This window comes from Hyperolius riggenbachi, chromosome 12 (assembly GCF_040937935.1).
Source record: "Hyperolius riggenbachi isolate aHypRig1 chromosome 12, aHypRig1.pri, whole genome shotgun sequence".
Lineage (NCBI taxonomy): Eukaryota > Metazoa > Chordata > Amphibia > Anura > Hyperoliidae > Hyperolius > Hyperolius riggenbachi.
The window spans coordinates 232,214,635-232,233,252 of NC_090657.1; the positions used below are offsets into that span (position 1 = coordinate 232,214,635).

At 46.8% G+C, this 18,618-nt stretch overlaps 1 protein-coding gene across 5 annotated transcripts in view; it reads right to left on the reverse strand.

Moving 5' to 3' along the window:
• Nucleotides 1-18,618, reverse strand: part of SLC39A11 (solute carrier family 39 member 11) — a 665,003-nt gene that overhangs the window by 327,922 nt on the left and 318,463 nt on the right. The gene's annotated exons all lie outside the window — the stretch shown is intronic.

An 18,618-nucleotide genomic window follows, 5' to 3' on the forward strand; every position in this document is an offset into this window, starting at 1 on the left:
CTGCTTCTCCAACCCCTGCAGGTGGCCCAACAAGAACAAGTGCAGAACGGCCTATGGCTGCTTCTCCAACCCCTGCAGGTGGCCCAACAAGAACAAGTGCAGAACGGCCTATGGCTGCTTCTCCAACCCCTGCAGGTGGCCCAACAAGAACAAGTGCAGAACGGCCTATGACTGCTTCTCCAACCCCTGCAGGTGGCCCAACAAGAACAAGTGCAGAGCGGCCTATGGCTGCTTCTCCAACACCTGCAGGAAGCCCAACAAGAGCAGAACGGCCTATGGCTGCTTCTCCAACCCCTGCAGGTGGCCCAACAAGAACAAGTGCAGAACGGCCTATGGCTGCTTCTCCAACCCCTGCAGGTGGCCCAACAAGAACAACAGCAGAATGGCCTATGGCTGCTTCTCCAACCTCTGCAGGAAGCCCAACAAGAACAAGTGCAGAGCGGCCTATGGCTGCTTCTCCAACACCTGCAGGTGGCCCAACAAGAACAAGTGCAGAACGGCCTATGACTGCTTCTCCAACACCTGCAGGAAGCCCAACAAGAACAAGTGCAGAGCGGCCTATGGCTGCTTCTCCAACACCTGCAGGAAGCCCAACAAGTGCAGAGCGGCCTATGGCTGCTTCTCCAACACCTGCAGGAAGCCCAACAAGAGCAGAACGGCCTATGGCTGCTTCTCCAACCCCTGCAGGTAGCCCAACAAGAACATGAGAGGACCAGCCTGTAGCTGCAGTAAGAGGGGCAAGTAGGCTGTGGTAATTGGAAAGGAAAATTAGCACTGATCTGGGTCGAAGAAAAAAAAAAAGAAAAAAGGCAGTTACTTTTGGCATCACAGAGAAACATTAAAGATGAAAACCAGCAGAAATATTGTTGTTGTTTTTTCCACATTTTTCCTAAATCCATCAGAGAACACTGAAAACAGTTTTTTCAGTTAATATGGAGTTTCATCCCACTTTATGTGTGACCGCCAGTCAGGTGGCTTATATACATAGAGAAATGCAGAGACTGCCATTTTTATGCCCTTTCCAGCCCATCTCCAGGAGGTGCATGTCTGAATAATCCATATAAGGGTACCTTAACATTACCCTTTCATGTGAAAGCAAGAAGCTTTGATTACCGATAAATGATATCCGGATTCCAAACGTCTTGCTTTTACTTAAAGGGATACTGTAGGGGGGTCGGGGGAAAATGAGTTGAACTTACCCGGGGCTTCTAATGGTCCCCCGCAGACATGCTGTGCCCGCGCAGCCACTCACCGATGCTCTGGCCCTGCCTCCGGTTCACTTCTGGAATTTCAGACTTTAAAGCAGGGGTCTCAAACTCAATTTACCTGGGGGCCGCAGGAGGCAAAGTCAGGATGAGCCTGGGCCGCCATAACGAATTTCACAATCAGCAGCTACCGCCCCCTAAAGCTGAAAGCTCTGCCCCTTCCAGGAAATGCGGGCGGATTGCCCCCCGGGCGATTTGTGGGCTCTGCCGCCCTCGTTTAGCGGCGGGGATGCAGCGGATTACTTAGGCGCACTGAAGCGAACTATAAGGAAGCTTTTGCCAGCGCGGGTCACAAAATATTGTATCGAGGGCCGCAAATTGCCCGCAGGCCGCAAATTTGAGACCCCTGCTTTAAAGTCTGAAAACCACTGCGCCTGCGTTGCCGTGTCCTCGCTCCCGCTGATGTCACCAGGAGTGTACTGCGCAGACACAGACCATACTGGGCCTGTGCTATACACTCCTGGTGCCATCAGCGGGAGTGAGGACACGGCAACGCAGGCGCAGAAGTTTTCAGACTTTAAAGTCTGAAATTCCAGAAGTGAACCGGAGGCGGGGCCGGAGCATTGGGGAGTGGCTGCATGGGCACAGGATGCCTCTGGGGGACCATTAGAAGCCCCGGGTAAGTTCAATTCATTTTCCCCTGACCCCCCTACAGTGTCCCTTTAAGGCTAACCCAGTACAACACTCTACCGTTGCTATTTTTCATGTAAACAAAAGCTACTGTACCTGAAAACCCTAAATTTTATCATCATCAGAACCTAAACCAGCTGAGTTGCCGCAGTCCCTGTGGGAGGTGTCACTGCTGCAGCTTGGATAGCATCCTCCTGTATCCAGACTGGAAAGGGGAGGGGCACAGACTGACTACGGACTGCAGCCTACAGCAGTGGCAGTCTGCGGTTCAGGAAGTGGCTGGTGTCTGGGCTCCTGACCATTTTAAAGCGATTATTTTGTCGTCCGCTATTCCAGGAGTTCCTATACAGGCAACGACATACTCTGCAGCTCAGTGCTGTGGCGGAGTAGGTAGGCGTTTGCGGCTGGAGTTGGGTTTTAGGATACAGAAGATGAGAATAAACAGCGATGCTCCTTTGCCCCGCAGCGGGTTCGTGCTGCCGTATTTCTCTCGCCCGGAGTTTCCTTCCACCTCGGCTGTACGCAGCGAATAATACGAGGTTTATATAACCTGAAAGTGGCGTGCTGCATCCCTCAGACGATCTGCTCCACTTCTCACAACCCAGAGCTTTTAGTGCGGACGCTCCGCAGAGACCTATCCATGGAAACCGCAGGAAATCACGCTGGAAACCACAGATCAGGAAAGCCGCCTGCGGAAAATAAGAACTCGGCGGGAACTAAGAGACGCAACTATTATCGATTAGAACCGGGATGACCTGCGAGTCAACACAAGCGCTAAAGAAATGAGAACTGGAGTGCGAGAAAGAGTTTAAAGTGAACATGTTAACTTAATGTACTTGTTATTAAAGGGCAACTGAAGTGAGAGGGACCTGGAGGCTGCCATATTTATTTCCTTTTAAGCACTACCAGTTGTCTGGCTGTCCTGCTGATCCTCTGTCTCTAATACTTTTAGCCATAGACCCTGAACAAGCATGCAGCAGATCAGATGCTTCTGACATTATTGTCAGATCTGACCAGATAAGCTGCATACTTGATTTTGGTGTTATTCAGACACTGCTGCAGCCAAATAGATCATCAGGGCTGCCAGGAAACTGGTGTTATTTAAAAGGAAACAAATATGGCCAACCTCCATATCCCTCTCACTTCAGGTGTCCTTTAAGACTTACCCGATTGTCCACAACCCCACCCATCCAGTGCTGGGACCATCTCAGCAAATGTGACAATAGCTTGTTGGGTTTACTCTCATGGCCACGCCCCCTCTGTGTATGAACGCCTGCCCGAGTCCTGTCTGCACAGTTGCACAAAGTCGCTCCTGCATGTTTTTTTCCTCCGTGCACAACTGATGCAGTGACATTTAGTGCTACCCCTCAATAAGTGCTGTCGCACATGCGTGGTACGGTTTGTCGCAGTAGGCGCATCCACAGTATCTGAATTGGTGATCTGTAGGGGGGGGGGGGGGGGGCGAGTAAAGTTAGAGCTTGGGGTGGAGATTAGTGTCAAGCTGAATACTTGCCACCTGCCGGAGGCTCATAGGTACCGTCTAAATCCTAATGGAGAAACCGGCAGCTCAAGTCATTTCAGGGGGGCTGTTAGAATGTAAGTATACTTGAATTCTAGGCCTCAGTTACTAAAGTCTAGTAAAGACTTGAGATGCAGGGTCTCTTTAAGCATAGTTTCTCTGAGAGAAATTATGTAGTCATTTACAAGAAGCATGTTCCTCTAGACCAGGGGTCCCCAAACGTTCTGGGGCGAGGGCCGGGTCAACATACTGCAGACTGCTGGGGGGCCGGAGTGTACATAATATGATGCAGAAGTCTTTGCAGGCCAGACAGTGAAGCATACCCAGGTGACAACCTGCAGTCCAGTTGGACAGCAATGTCACCTGATGTGGAATTTGATTGGGGACCAGCAAATGACTGCTTTCTGGCTTCCATGTGGATGGGTGGTGTCAGCACTGCTATTCTATATGCGGACCAACAATATTTAAAGATGTAGCTGACTGCATCTATAAGTAATACATTTTGCGTGTGGGGGGCCGGTAAAAAAGCCTCAGGGGGCCGCATTTGGCCCACGGGCCTTAGATTGAGGACCACTGCTCTAGAAGGATGGGTTATCAGGTCTAACTGGACCAACAGTTAGATGACGAAACGATAAACAAAGCCGATATTTGGAAAACATTGCATTCCTTGCAACTGGGTTATAAAGCACCAGTGTATTAGATGATGATGTGGGTCACATGCCCATGCCTGCCAATGGTAGGCTTGGGGGCATGGTTCGGGTGATGTCTGAATTTAACTCTGATGTTCATATAAAAGAGAGAGACAGGATGGCAGAGCGTTACTTCACTATGTCTTCTGCATGCTATCCTGCTCTACGCTTCCTAGTTAGAATACTAGCTTCATGTCTGTATGCTGTAAATATATGTGATGTACATAGGACATAGGAAAGACTGTTTATACTTTGAAGAAATCAACATGTAACATAAGATGCCTGATTGCTGAATAAACAATAAATAAATAAGGTGAAGGTGGCTGTCTCCGCTCTATCTCCTGTATGCTGTCGCTGTGAGTTGCAGCTCTAATGAGTTGCTGGTGCCGGAGTAAAAGGTGTGTTGTTCTGTTGCCTATAGCAACCAACGTATCGATTCTTACAAGCGTGACATCACACGTCGGCACACAATGGGAGCGAACAGGTAGTCAAGAGACCGCGGGTTCTTTGTGAGAAGTCGTTGGGGGTCTTAAAGATCCAATCCAACCGTTATCATAGCGCGTCGCTGAACGACATTCACGTGATTACACACCTGTACCCATGCCGCGAGATCGCGGAAACCATCTCTTGCCACTCAGGCATGGGAGGGGAAGGTTAGTGTTAGGTAGGGGTTAAAAGAGGCTAATTTCACGCATTGCAGAGCCGGCGCCATGTAAGGACGTCAAGCAACAGAAGTTGTCATTACAGCGGCTTCGCGTTACTGCGCAGACAGGTGTTACGCAAGTGCAGAGCGGCCGCGCTTGTACTCGGAGAAGAGCGCAGCTGCGATGAAGATGAGCGTCTCCGGCGAGAAAAGGTTGCGGAGGACGTCGGAAGCCTCTGTAGCATTCAGGTGCGCCACTTTACCTTGGTGAGTATCTAACCTGTTATTTTTTTCATCTAAGGTTTGCTTTAAAGAGGAACTCCAGTTAAAATAACATAATTAATAAAAGTGCATAATTTTTACAATAATTATGTATAAATGATTTCGTCAGCATTTGCCCATTGTAAAATCTTTCCTCTCCCTGATTTACATTCTAACATTTATCACATGGTGACATTTTTACTGCTGGCAGGTGATGTCAATGGAAGGAGATGATGCTTGCTTTTTTTGGCAGTTAGAAACGGCTGCTATTTCCCACAATGCACCCACAGTGTGATGTCAGAACCATGGTCCTGACATCACACTGTGGGAGGGGTTTCACCAGAATATTAGCCATACAGAGCCCCTTGATCCGTTAGCGAAAAGGTAAGGATTTCCTCATGGGAAAGGGGGTATCAGCTACTGATTCGGATGAAGTTCAGTCCTTGCTTATAGTTTATCTTTAAAGATATATATTACAAACACTCTCCCTATCCATCGCCCAATCCAATGACCAGGGCCGGACCCACCATGAAGCTAGCTGAATCACAAGATTCAGGAGGCAACATGTAGGCGCCCGCATTTAAACAAACCCCCGGCCTCATTCCACTGCCGGCACCTGCCGCCCTTCCCTATGACCTCATAAGCAGCGCATCCTCCAACGTTTGCTTCACGCAGCAGAAAGTCTAGAATCGGCCAATGACTCGTCACTTAGTTCTGCTATGACTCTTGCTTTATCTGACGTTCTGACATCACAGTCACTGCGGTGAGATATTACCCAGAACCCTCGCTGAGCAGGACAATCAGAGCAGCAGATACACCAGGCCGCTTCATGCATCTGTAAGGACATCACAGCTTTTCCCGATCTGATGAAAGGATATACATACATGCGGCATACATACAATAACATCCAGCCACAAGCTGCAGCTCTGCGGGGGTTATACAGGTGGATGGCGAACGGCCGCCAGCTGAGCACGGTATGCGGGGGAGAACTGAGCGTCCTCACCGAGGCTGAAGATGGATTATCTCAATATGTTTGTAACAAATTAAAGAAGAAAAAAGCCAGAACACCGACATCTCAGCGGGCAAAGAGAGGAATTAGAGACGATGAAGACTGATGTCGAAGGCCCCCAGCCGTGTCTACAAGCAGGCTCACCGCACAAGGATTCAGCCGTTATGCCTGCTACTCAGCACTCAATTCCCATCAATCGATTATTTCTGACAGGTCCGATTTGATTTACGACAGTTTTTCTGATTTTCTATAATAATAATAATCCGAACATTTGTATAGCGCTTTTCTCCTGTCGGACTCAAATTGCTCAAGAGCTGCAGCCACTGGGGGGCGCTCAGGAGGCCACCCTGCAGTGTTAGGGAGTCTTGCCTTGAACTCCTTACTGAATAGGTACTTGACGTAGCCAGGATTTGAACCCTGGTCTCCCATGTCAAAGGCAGAGCCCTTAACCAGTACACTATTCAGCCACTCTTTTCTGATCACTTCTATAAAAAATCGATCAGAAAAACGAACGGAAATCAGATTGGACCTGTTGGAAATGATCGATTCTACTCATTTATCTGACTGGAAATTGCATGGTGTGTACCAGGCAAAACAACAGATGTCCTCGAAGCTACCAATATCTCCCTAGGAGAAGTATTTCTGAATAGACTTACTACTTGAGACTTACTACTCTTTGAAGCGGACCTGAACTCAGAACTTCCTCTCTGCTCTACAAAATAAGCAGCAGCACAATAAACTTCAAAGAAAAACATTTCTTTGCTACAGCTGATACAAATCCTGCAATAAATCTGCAGTGTGTCCACTTCCTACTTTCATGGAAGCAAATATATAATTAACATCCTGTGTTCACAAATTAGCTCTCTGCCGTGGAAGGCAGCTGATACAACTGAGGGCACAAATTCCAACTTGTGATTAGTCACAGATGATGGGGTATTAGACAGGCTAAACCAGGCACGGGCAAACTTGGCCCTCCAGCTGTTAAGGAATTACAAGTCCCTCAATGCATTGCAGGAGTCTGACAGTCACAGTCATGGCTCATAAAGGCAAATGCATTGTGGGACTTGTAGTTTCGTAACAGCTGGAGGGCCGAGTTTGTCCATGCCTGGGCTAAACTCTCTAAACACATTCAGGGTGTATTGCTATATGTTTTCCATCTGTCCTGTGCAAGAGTTCAGGTCCACTTTAATTGCTATAGTAGCATCGTTTTTCTGGTTGGGGTTAACTACTTATCCTGATAATCTATCCACTTAATATCTTTCTTTAGTTGGCTGGAAAAAAAATGGTTCCCAAAATATATAGCTATTAAAAGCTATTTAAAAGCCAACGTCCTTACAGAATTCTCAGAGGTTAATTAAGCCGGTTTGACATCATAATAAAATAAAATATATAGTACGGGTTTCATCGGCAAATGTGAAATATTTTTAGTGCAAAAATAAAACTGGTTTAATCATCCTACTTGGCTTTTATAAGAACGTAAAACTTTTACAATCCTTTCTAAACGCCTTGAAATCATTTTATAGCTTGGCGGTCAACAACATAGGTTCCTGCTGAGTTCACCGATTATTAGGATAGTGTAATACTTTGTATGTAAATGGTTTGGGAGAGCAACCTTAAAGCTAATTTCACACCAGGACGTTGCGTTAGAGGGGGCGTTAAGGTCGCATAACGTCCCCCTAACTCAACGCCTGGTGGTGCTGGATCTGGACGTCAGAGTGAGCCGCGTTGTGCAGCTCACTCTGGCGTCCGTGATGCCGTGATGCGCACTCTTGTGCGCATGCGGCATCACGTGGTCCCGCCGGCCAATCGCTGTACAGAGCGGCTGCTCCAGGAAGTAAACACAGCACGTCATAACGTGCAGTGCATATTAATTAGCCATGTGCCTGGCCGCTCTCCGCTCCTCCCCAACATTACTGAGCATGTGCAAGCAGTCTAACGCGGCTCAGCCGCGTCTAAAGTACTGCATGCAGTACGTTGTCTTGTGACGCAGCGTTACAATGTAACGCAACGTCCGCACTGTGAACAGCCCATTGATTTTTCATTACTGTGCGGTGGGCTGCGTTACAGGCTGCTCTAACGTGCGCCTGTAACGTCCCACTGTGAAACCAGCCTAAAAGGAAGACGTAATGCCATTTTGTCATGAGATTTTTTTGTGCAAATGCATTTGAGAATTTTTTTTCTGGATGCGAGAAATGCATGATAAATGTAGCATGCAGGACATTCGCCCAAAATCAGATCGCAACGGTATAAAAGGGAGAATAAGATTTGTAATCCTTATAATCGGAAACAGATTGCAAAAAAATGCAGTAAAACGCTATTGTGTTTGTGGCCATACACAATACAATCTTTTCTTTAGATCTTTTAAATCCTATACATTTTGATTGGTTGCATCACTCTACCATATATTTAATTTTTTACTCAAAACGATTATTTTTTATTTTTTTTAACAATGGACAATGGGACAAAACACAATTTGCAGTCAGTTTGAATGCAAGCCGATATGCACAGTTTTGGAGTGACCCATGCTGTGGTCCTGGTTCTATTGAGCGAGAGCCACAGGCGCGGATCCTAGCAGAACATGGGACTTTTATTGCCGAGCCACGGGCGTAGACGCGATAGCGATTTTGTCACCAGTGTGAAATAGCTCTAAGGGCTGGTGCACACCAGAGCGGTTCTGGAGCGGTTTTTAGAATGCTTGCGGGGGGGAAAACCGCTTGGCTAATGAAAGTGAATGGGATGGTGCACACCAGAGTGGCTCGTTTTTTCCACAAACGCAAACTCGGGGGCTGCAGCATTTTTTAGATTTCTGAGGCATTTCTGCCGCAATGTTAAAGTATAGGAAAGTGGAAAACCGCTCTGAAAAACGCTAGATCAGAGCGGGTTTACAGGCGTTGTTACAGAAGATGTTCAGTAACAGCTTTACTGTAACAATATATGAAATATGTTACACAAAAACACTCCAAAAAACCGCTACGCACGTTTAGAAAACCTCTCTAACCACATGCCTAGAATTGCTCTGAAATCTGCTCCAAAAACCTCTAGCGTTGTGCAGATCTGCTGGAGGTTTTTGGTGCGCACTGGGCCTCTCTCTGTAGGAGAAAATACAGGATCTTCTCAAAAAATTAGCATATTGTGATAAAGTTCATTATTTTCTGTAATGTACTGATACACATTAGACTTTCATATATTTTAGATTTATTACTCACAAATGAAGTAGTTCAAGCCTTTTATTGTTTTAATATTGATGATTTTGGCATACAGCTCATGAAAACCCAAATTTCCTATCTCAAAAAATTAGCATATTTCATCCGACCAATAAAAGAAAAGTGTTTTTAAAACAAAAAAAGTCAACCTTCAAATAATTATGTTCAGTTCTGCACTCAATACTTGGCCGGGAATCCTTTTGCAGAAATGACTGCTTCAATGCGGCGTGGCATGGAGGCAATCAGCCTGTGGCACTGCTCAGGTGTTATGGAGGCCCAGGATGCTTCGATAGCGGCCTTAAGCTCATCCAGAGTGTTGGGTCTTGCGTCTCTCAACTTTCTCTTCACAATATCCCACAGATTCTCTATGGGGATCAGGTCTGGAGAGTTGGCAGGCCAAGTGAGCACAGTAATACCATGGTCAGTAAACCATTTACCAGTGGTTTTGGCACTGTAAGCAGGTGCCAGGTTGTGCTAAAAAATGAAATCTTCATCTCCATAAAGCTTTTCAGCAGATGGAAGCATGAAGTGCTCCAAAATCTCCTGATAGCTAGCTGCATTGACCCTGCCCTTGATAAAACACAGTGGACCAACACTAGCAGCTGACATGGCACCCCAGACCATCACTGACTGTGGGTACTGGACATTGGACTTCAGGCATTTTGGTATTTCCCTCTCCCCAGTCTTCCTCCAGACTCTGGCACCTTGATTTCCGAATGACATGTAAAAGTTGCTTTCATCCGAAAAACATACTTTGGACCACTGAGCAACAGTCCAGTGCTGCTTCTCTGCAGCCCAGGTCAGGCGCTTCTGCCGCTGTTTCTGGTTCAAAAGTGGGTTCATGTTTCCATCTGCTGAAAAGCTTTATGGAGATGAAGATTTCATTTTTCAGCATGACCTGGCACCTGCTCACAGTGCCAAAACCACTGGTAAATGGTTTACTGACCATGGTATTACTGTGCTCACTTGGCCTGCCAACTCTCCTGACCTGAATCCCATAGAGAATCTGTGGGATATTGTGAAGAGAAAGTTGAGAGACGCAAGACCCAACACTCTGGATGAGCTTAAGGCCGCTATCGAAGCATCCTGGGCCTCCATAACACCTGAGCAATGCCACAGGCTGATTGCCTCCATGCCACGCCGCATTGAAGCAGTCATTTCTGCAAAAGGATTCCCGACCAAGTATTGAGTGCAGAACTGAACATCATTATTTGAAGGTTGACTTTTTTTGTTTTAAAAACACTTTTCTTTTATTGGTCGGATGAAATATGCTAATTTTTTGAGATAGGAAATTTGGGTTTTCATGAGCTGTATGCCAAAATCATCAATATTAAAACAATAAAAGGCTTGAACTACTTCAGTTGTGTGTATTTGCATCTAAAATATATGAAAGTCTAATGTTTATCAGTACATTACAGAAAATAATGAACTTTATCCCAATATGCTAATTTTTTGAGAAGATCCTGTAGTCCATACCCCAGCGAAGAAAAGTTATGAGATTATGCTTTTTAAGGTGGCCATACACTTATAGATTTGCAGCAGATTTGACCATCAGATAGATTTCTGTCAGATGCCTGTCAAGTCGAATCTGTCAGGAAACCATCTGATGTGTGCCACACACTAGGAACAGATTTCCAATAGATTTCAGAATGAAATCTATTAGAAATGGATCTAAAGGCATTATTGCACCATTAGATCCAATGCAACTCTATGGGCCATCGATCTGTTGCCAGCAGCAGATCAACCTAGATCTTCCATCCTGTCAGATAGATCAAATCGATCAAAATAGTCTGCAAATCGATCGGCAATCAATTTCCAATCGATCGATTTAATCGAATCGATCGAAGGCTGAAATCGATCAGTGTATGGGAGCCATAAAGGTAGTTCGATGTGATACTCTTTGCTGTTCAGGGGTTAGACTCCTGAATTGAGTATCGGACATATAGGTGCCCATACATGGTACAATTTTTCACTATTTTTCAATTATATTGATTATTATTATTGATAATTTATTTTGATTATTCTGTTAGATCAAATATAAAGATTTTTCCAACATGTCTGATTGGATTTTTATAGAAAAAAAAACAAAAAAAAACGGGTAATCGTTTATTTTTCCTGATTGAAAAAAACAAAACAAAAAATTCTTAACTTTCATTTGATTTGATGATTTGTTTTGGTAAAAAAAAAAAACAACAACAAAAAACGGGAGAATTGAACGGTTTTATTGTACCGTGTATGGGTACCATAAGACTCATTTGATTATTGTATTAGGACTTCTTCCCTCTTTGTTTAATGTTATTTAATACAGTGGCTTGCAAAAGTATTCGGCCCCCTTGAAGTTTTCCACATTTTGTCATATTACTGCCACAAACATGAATCAATTTTATTGGAATTCCACGTGAAAGACCAACACAAAGTGGAGTACACATGAGAAGTGGAACGAAAATCATACATGATTCCAAACATGTTTTACAAATAAATAACTGCAAAGTGGGGTGTGCGTAATTATTCGGCCCCCTTTCATCTGAGTGCAGTCAGTTGCCTATAGACATTGCCTGATGAGTGCTAATGACTATATAGAGTGCACCTGTGTGTAATCTAATGTCAATACAAATACAGCTGCTCTGTGAGGGCCTCAGAGGTTGTCTAAGAGAATATTGGGAGCAACAACACCGTGAAGTCCAAAGAACACACAAGACAGTTCAGGGATCACGTTATTGAGAAATTTAAAGCAGGCTTAGGCTACAAAAAGGTTTCCAAAGCCTTGAACATCCCACGGAGCACTGCTCAAGCGATCATTCAGAAATGGAAGGAGTATGGCACAACTGTAAACCTACCAAGACAAGGCCATCCACCTAAACTCACAGGCCGAACAAGGAGAGCGCTGATCATCAGAAATGCAGTCAAGAGGCCCATGGTGACTCTGGACGAGCTGCAGAGATCTACAGCTCAGGTGGGAGGCTCTGTCCATGGGACAACTATTAGTCATGCACTGTACAAAGTTGGCCTTTATGGAAGAGTGGCAAGAAGAAAGGCATTGTTAACAGAAAGCATAAGAAGTCCCGTTTGCAGTTTGCCACAAGCCATGTGGGGGACACAGCAACCATGTGGAAGAAGGTGCTCTGATCAGATGAGACCAAAATGGAACTTTTTGGCCAAAATGCAAAACTCTATGTGTGGCGGAAAACTAACACTGCACATCACTCTGAACACACCATCCCCACTGTCAAATATGGTGGTGGCAGCATCATGCTTGGGAGGTTACATCTCTTCAGCAGGGACAGGGAAGCTGGTCAGAGTTGATGGGAAGATGGGTGGAGCCAAATACAGGGCAAACTTGGAAAAAAACCTCTTGGAGACTGCAAAAGACTTGAGACTGGGGCGGAGGTTCACCTTCCAGCAGGACAATGACCCTAAACATAAAGCCAGGGCAACAATGGAATGGTTTAAAACAAAACCTATCCATGTGTTAGAATGGCCCAGTCAAAGTCCAGATCTAAATCCAATCGAGAATCTGTGGCAAGATCTGAAAACTGCTCTTCACAAACGCTGTCCATCTAATCTGACTGAGCTGGAGTTGTTTTGCAAAGAAGAATGGGCAAGGATTTCAGTCTCTAGATGTGCAAAGCTGGTAGAGACATACCCTAAAAGACTGGCAGCTGTAATTGCAGCAAAAGGTGGTTCTACAAAGTATTGACTCAGGGGGCTGAATAATTACGCACACCCCACTTTGCAGTTATTTATTTGTAAAACATGTTTGGAATCATGTATGATTTTCGTTCCACGTCTCACGTGTACACCACTTTGTATTTGTCTATCACGTGGAATTCCAATAAAATTGATTCATGTTTGTGGCAGTAATGTGACAAAATGTGGAAAACTTCAAGGGGGCCGAATACTTTTGCAACCCACTGTATATATGGAATTAAAGTGGAAATTGTACAGTGGGGGGGGGGGGGAGAGAATTTTTTCAATAAATATAGAGTAAAAAAAAAATAAAAAAAATAAAAAGGAATGAAAATAAATGCAAGCCGAAATTACTCACATCTCATTGGCAGGGACAAACCCAGGATTTTCAGAGGGGGGGGGGGGGGGGGGGGATTCCTGAAAGGTCTCAGTCAGCCACACACAATTCAGTATAATAATAAGGTAGGACATCATGCTGAGTATACATAATGCAATTTCTCATCCAACTGACTGGATCTGACAATTATCTCCTAAATGTCCGATCTACAATGGGATCGACCATGAGCAGTTTGGATACAGATAATAATGAGGACAGCCAACATTGGTGATGAAGGGGAAAGTGAAGCTCTCACACAGCAGGGCACAGGCCTGTGCTCATACCTGACTGTTGAGTTCCCTAGAGCTGCCGCATGCTCTGTACACACACTGCAGCTCCATGCTCTGTACACACGCTGCTGCGCAATCCGCGGTTGCCATCTCATCCCTTTAAATACTGGCACATATGAATTATACATCCCTTGTGGCTAGTAGATGCAGTTTAAACACTGATTATGTGTGAGTAGCCCCAGAATCTGTATAACTTAGTTGTGAACATGTATAACTTAGATGTGTCTGTATTTAAATCGATGAGGTGGCAACCCTAGCTCCATCCAAAGTCAACTGTAGCAGGGAAAGAAAGGGGGCAGGGCTGTGAGCTGCAGGATGCCTGCAGATCTTCTGGTGTCTGAACTTGTGCCTGTCCTCAGACACTGCCCTGGTCTGAGGGGGGATTCTGGGCAGCTGTAATCCTCCCCCCTTGCGTTTGCCTATGATTGGCTAGCTATATTCCCTGCAGCTGACACCACTCTTCGTACAACAACAAAAAATAGATTAAAGTTGCTTTTACACGGGGGATAAACGTCACCCAGAATGATCATGAGAGTGCACAAAGCCTTAGAAACCATCCATGCATTTGAGGCCCATTGCACAGTGACCCTGCGATGCGTTACTTTTACCAGAAGGTGCCGCGAGCGGAATGCAAGACATTGGAGCAGTGCTGAGTTATATTGCGGTGCTACGCGGTGCGCATCTGATGCCAAGTTTGCAGCGCGATGTGGCATGAAGGAGAGCGCGGTAGCACGCGGCACAGACCGACGGGACTTCCTGTGATGTACTTCCTGCCCAGGGAGCATGCTGGCCTAGGCACGACGCCTAAAGGGAAACTGTAGTGTAAAAACGACCTCATATGGGGTACAATAAACCCCATGTTACACTAGGTTCACACTCATTTTAAAAACATATCCGTGGCAAATGAAGCCATGAAAACCTATGTTAAAAATAGCAGCAGTCTTCATTCAGTTTCAAAACGGATCCGTGTGCGTTCCGGGGGAACCGTGCTGAAAACCTGAACGGACGATCCGGATTTGTGGGGACTTCACGGACCGCACATGGATCCGGATACACGGAGGGGTAGTGGCAGGCAATGCAAAAACGGATCTCCCTCTACACAGACACAAAGGGAGATCCGGATTGCCTACTGCCCGCTCCTCCCCTCAGCATGGGTGTCCCCAGGTATAGGCGGCAGGGGCGCAAGTAGAAATCACTGGGCCCCCCTGCAAAACTTTGGATGGGGCCCCTGCACATGGAATAGGGACTGTCTACAAAACTTTGTATGATTTGTTACCAGTTGCTGAGCAGAGGCAGTCATTAGAACAATTGTGCAGAGAGCAGAAAGCTTTTTCTCTCCTTGCCCTTAGTTGTCAGTCTCTTAGGACAGGCCCCCCTGCAGCTTCTGGGCCCCCTGCGACTGCATCACTTGCAGGATCTATTGTTAAAACACGCTATGCCATAGACTTGCATGGCTTCCGTTGATCGCTGCGGGAGCCGCACAGCAACGTAGATATGCGTTCGGGTTAAATAGGGCGGGTTTTGCGGCTCTTAGACCCTAAGGCTGGTTTCACAGTGGGACGTTACAGGCGCACGTTAGAGCAGCCTGTAACGCAGCCCACCGCACAGTACTGAAAAATCAATGGGGCTGTTCACAGTGCGGACGTTGCGTTACATTGTAACGCTGCGTCACAAGACAACGTACTGCATGCAGTACTTTGGACGCGGCTGAGCCGCGTTAGACTGCTTGCACATGCTCAGTAATGTGGGGGAGGAGCGGAGAGCGGCCCGACACATGGCTAATTATTATGCACTGCACTTTGTGACGTGCAGTGTTTACTTCCTGGAGCAGCCGCTCTGTGCGGCGATTGGCTGGCGGGACCACATGATGCCGCATGCGCACAAGAGTGCGCATCACTGACGCCAGAGTGAGCTGCACAACGCGGCTCACTCTGACGTCCAGATCCAGCACCACCAGGCGTTCCGTTAGGGGGACGTTATGCGACCTTAACGCCCCCTCTAACGCAACGTCCTGGTGTGGAATTAGCCTAAATCTGGAAATAATCCTGCTGCCAGGGAGGTTAAGTTTGTTCTTTGTCTTAATTTGTATTTAATTACTGTATTTCATCATTAATACAGAGTTTATGGTAAGTACATAGAATATGCGGTTTTTAGCTAGGCCTATTTGTAACATTGACTCCCGGTCCCCACTGAGGCCAGATAATGGGGGTTATACTGTACTTACCTAGATAAATGGATAATCCAAAGGCTCCCCAATCCTTCTCCACTGTCGCCTCCCTAAAACCGTCAACAAGGGCTTGACGACAACTGGGGCATGCGCTGTAGCATGGACAGGCGACGGCGGTTGTACTGTGCTTGCTGGAGCCACCTGAGCCTGCGCAGCCACACAACCCCCATCGGGCATGACTTTCCACCGAAGACCGAGCAGGTCCGTGCTACTGCGCAGTGCAGCCATGTGTCATGAGCTTCTGGGAGACTCAATGCTGGGACAGGCTGGCAGAGGAGGACTGGAAAGGCTCTGGGGAATTCAGAGACCTTCGTCTCCTGAGGTAAGTATCTAACTTTTTCTTTTTTTAATCTGACAGGTTAACTTTAAATTCCCGATCTCTCAGATTCCTTATTCCTGGGAGTTCAGCACCACTTTAACATATTTTTGCACAAATACAGCCACTTGTGTACAATGTCCCCGAAGCGCCCCCCCCCCCCCCCACTTCACCCGCTATTTCTTCAGCAGCCCCCCCCCCCACCACTTCACCCGCTCTTCCTTCAGCAGCCCCCCCCCCCCTCGCCCCCCGGGGTTCCCACTTTGGCATTATCCCCTCCTACCAGCTCGTTTCTAGGCTCGCCTCATTATTGCAGCGTTTTTAAGCACTCGGTTAATAAGCTGCCACTCAGGGAGCAACAAAGGCGCGAGCGTTGCTCCACGTAGCGACACCATCAAATGGCGCTTTTAAGCTTTCGTCGGAGGCTGCACCGTGTTCACGATAATTAAATGCCACAGTCGCTGCCATTAGCATGCGACATCTAAGTGGCTTTAATGCGGAGAGGTTGTAGAAGGAGCGCCTGTGATGTAATATGTATACAGGAGTGACAATATCACAAGAACATCGAGTGCTGCGGTACCTTCGCTAGCGGAACGCCGGGCTCAGCCGTGCCAATAGCGAGGTCCTTTCTTGTGACAACAACCAGGTTTATTTTATCTCTCGGCTTCAGTGTTTGTGGGGTGAAATCTTATTGATGGTTCCACAAACAGCTATGCGGAAATGTGCGTCCACTCCCTGAGACCGCGCTCCCTCCTCAAACCCATATGTCAGGAGAGAGGTCTCACCCCGCCCACTTGTAGGCTGGACTTGTCCTCATCTTTGTCTTCACAAGCCCAGGCAAGCAAAAACCCACACCCATTAGAGCCCGCCTACAAGTCAGGGCAATCTGTATGCAAACCGGGTGCAGGTCTGGCCCAATCAGAATTGGCAACATTCAAATCAGAAATATTAGCCTCCCTACAAGCTGTCAAACCACTCATAAGATTAATAAGCAAAAAAAAAAAAAACGTAGAAGATTGCGAAGATAAATACATAAAATCCTCTGGAGTTGTGCAACAAATTTTTCAATAAGTCAAAGAGGAACTTGCACATTAACTTCATTTATAAAACTGCCTATTTTTACATTATTCATTTATAAATAATTTAGTCAGTGTTTACCCACTGCAAAATCTTACCTCACCAATTATAAATGTGATATTGTAAATCAGGCTGTCGGCATCTTTACTGCTGGCAAAGTAAATCACTGTAGGATGAATTAGTGAACAAACATCACATGATCTCCTAGAGTGCTCTGGGGCAGAAGGCTGCTTGACATCACAGCCTAGGCTATGTTCTGCCATGGGAGGCTTCGGAAGTCTTTGGGAACTTGTGTGGTCCCCAGGCGGGCTGCTCCGTACTGCACATGCACGAGAGAGTACGCTCACTACAGAGTTGCCCATCTTCGGGTACACCCTCTGAAGCTCCCCAACCCCCGTAGCAGAGAGCAGTCTCTGACCCATCAGTGGGAGACTGCTAACAGGGTAACCTGCAGTGTAAAAAGGGGACCAGGAGCAGAGCAGGAAGGCTATATAGGATCCAGAGCCCCCCTCTCCTTAGGTAAGTGACTGTTATTTTGTTTTGTTTTGTTTTTTATTTAAAATTAGCTTTTTTATATTTTTTTTTAATCATGTAAATAGCCTAGCGCTAGCTACATGATACCCCCCTCCCTGCGGCGTCCGCCCATAACTTTCGATCGCCACTGGCGCGTACTCTCCTAAGGAAATCCCGTTCTGAACAGTATTTCCTTTAGGGCTTCCCCCGTCGCCATGACGATCGCGATGAAGTCATCGACGTTGCGACGTCAGACGGAGTCCCGATCCACCCCTAAGCGCTGCCTGGCACTGATTGGCCAGGCTGTGCAGGGGCCTCGGGGGGGGGAGTTACGCGGCGGGTAGCGGCAGTGATCGTCACCAACACGCAGCAAGCAGAGTGCTTGCTGCGTGTTTTAAAAAAAAATTGTGAAAATTGGCCCAGCGGCCCGAGCTGAACTCGTCCATACCGCAAAGGAGGTTAAAGGGACTCCGAGCTCTAAAAATAAACAAAATTGGTATTTACCTGGGGCTTTCTGCAGCCCACCATAGGTCGGTAGGTCCCCCGGCGCCTAGGTGTCGGGCTCCCACTTCCTGAACCGGGACGCTCTTCGTCATCACGTCGACCGGTGTGACAGTACTGCGCATGCGCGGTTTAGCCATGACGTGATGACGAAGAGCATCCCGGTTCAGGAAGTGGGAGCCCGACACCCAGCCCGGGTGTCGGCAGTGCAGTATGCGCCGGAGGGACCATGAGAGAAGCCAGGAGGATGCCGTGGGGCCTCTCGACCTACGGTGGGCTGCAGAAAGACCCAGGTAAGTACCAATTTCGTTTATTTTTAGAGGTCAGGGTCCCTTTAAGCTCTGTTATATGTCATTATAGTCCCTCTAAGTCGGGGGTGAAAAAATAATCATCAAATTATAAAGACAACTAC